This window comes from Corvus brachyrhynchos, unplaced genomic scaffold (genome assembly GCF_000691975.1).
Source record: "Corvus brachyrhynchos isolate BGI_N302 unplaced genomic scaffold, ASM69197v1 scaffold24, whole genome shotgun sequence".
NCBI lineage: Eukaryota > Metazoa > Chordata > Aves > Passeriformes > Corvidae > Corvus > Corvus brachyrhynchos.
This window is the reverse complement of record NW_008237621.1, coordinates 203349-204762: the sequence shown is the minus strand read 5'-3', so window position 1 is coordinate 204762 and position 1414 is coordinate 203349. Positions and strand designations below refer to the sequence as shown.

The 1414-nt window shown below is 45.3% G+C and overlaps 1 long non-coding RNA gene across 1 annotated transcript in view; it reads left to right on the top strand.

The window, feature by feature from the left end:
- Positions 1–7: 7 nt before the first annotated feature.
- LOC108446165 overlaps positions 8–1414 on the top strand; it is a 20117-nt gene continuing 18710 nt past the window's right edge. Inside the window, exon 1 of the long non-coding RNA XR_001861281.1 lies at positions 8–101. This is a non-coding gene — a long non-coding RNA (uncharacterized LOC108446165). The remainder of the gene's footprint in view (positions 102–1414) is intronic.

The window sequence follows — 1414 nt, the reverse complement described above, 5'->3', positions numbered from 1 at the left end:
TTCTCTTATCTTTTCTTCCTGCCCTGGTATGCTGACCAAGCTGGATGCATTGTTCCTGACAAACTAATTCTCCTGCTTCCCATCCCCCTGATTCACAGGTAGTAGCCATGCCTACTGATCCAGAGATGGCTACAAAAGGACAGAAAATGATGTCACTGCAAATAATTGCAAAACCAAAAAAAGACCGAAGAACAGAAAATTAAATCACTAATAACTAAAGTTTGTAAAGACAATTATTAAAAAAATAAAAGGGAAGGGATTGAAAGGAATGAGGGACTTGTCTTTACAAACAAGCTGTGGGCCTGCTGGAAGATAAAACTAGTACTGAGAGATAAAAGAAACAATGGGAAGGATTCCACTGGGAAGGGTTCCACTGATTGATGCATGGAAAGAAAGAGATATGTCTTTACAAATAAACTCTAGGTCTGCTGATAAATGAAATTGGATATTGAGAGATGAAAGAAACAATGAGAAGAACCATAAATTCCATAAGAATTAAAATAAAGGGGGGGTTATACATTAGAAGGGAGTCTTAGGTGTTTTGGGAAGTCTGTACCTCTCAAGTACCTCAGCCAATGGGGAAAGAGAGAGGGAAATGCCATCGGGAAATTAGGATAAATAGGAGGCTGCGTCCTCCAAAAATTTGAGACACCCCAAGGGAAATGCCCCATGGCCTCTCCCTTTCTTCGAATAAAGTAACAGGACTCCTCTGTCTCCTTTTTTGGACAAACCTCTGGTGTCTGTGGATTAATTTTCCTGACAGCAGGAAGCTTTCTCTTCACATAGAATCATAGAATGGCTTGGGTTGGAAGGGACCCTAAAGACCATCTAGTACCAATCCCCCAGGACTGGGACACCTTCTACTAGACCAGGTTGCTCAAAGCCCCATCCAGCCTACCCTTGAATACTTCCAAGGATGTGCTGATGTTAAGAGAGGACATAACCTTCTGCAGGGTGGATACCATTGCTCCCTGATCAATCCAGCAGAACTAGAGCATCCTTGCTGACAGCCATGCTCCTTAAGGGCTTCTTTCATACAGGGGGCAGGGTGGGGGAGTGGGGCTGTGGTTGCTTCTGGCTGTGCCCAGGTCCCATCAACTGCTATCTCAGAGCTTCAGCCTCCTGGTAGCTCTTTCGGCTCCCCCAAGTTTTCCTGATTCAGGAAATTCCCCCGTGCACTGCGTTAAAGCACTCTGCTGTGGATCATGCCAGCATGGGAGCTGCTTGCCTCAGCGATGTAGTTTTATTTGGTGCCATCTCTGATACAGCCCCTTGAATGTGCACTGTGTGAATCGACACATACAGGTAACCAAGGCGACCACCAAACCACAGCTGAAATGCAACGAGTAGATTTATTTCATTACCTTGCTAACAACGCCTGGCGGCAGACACACAGGGACACAGGCTCAGTTCA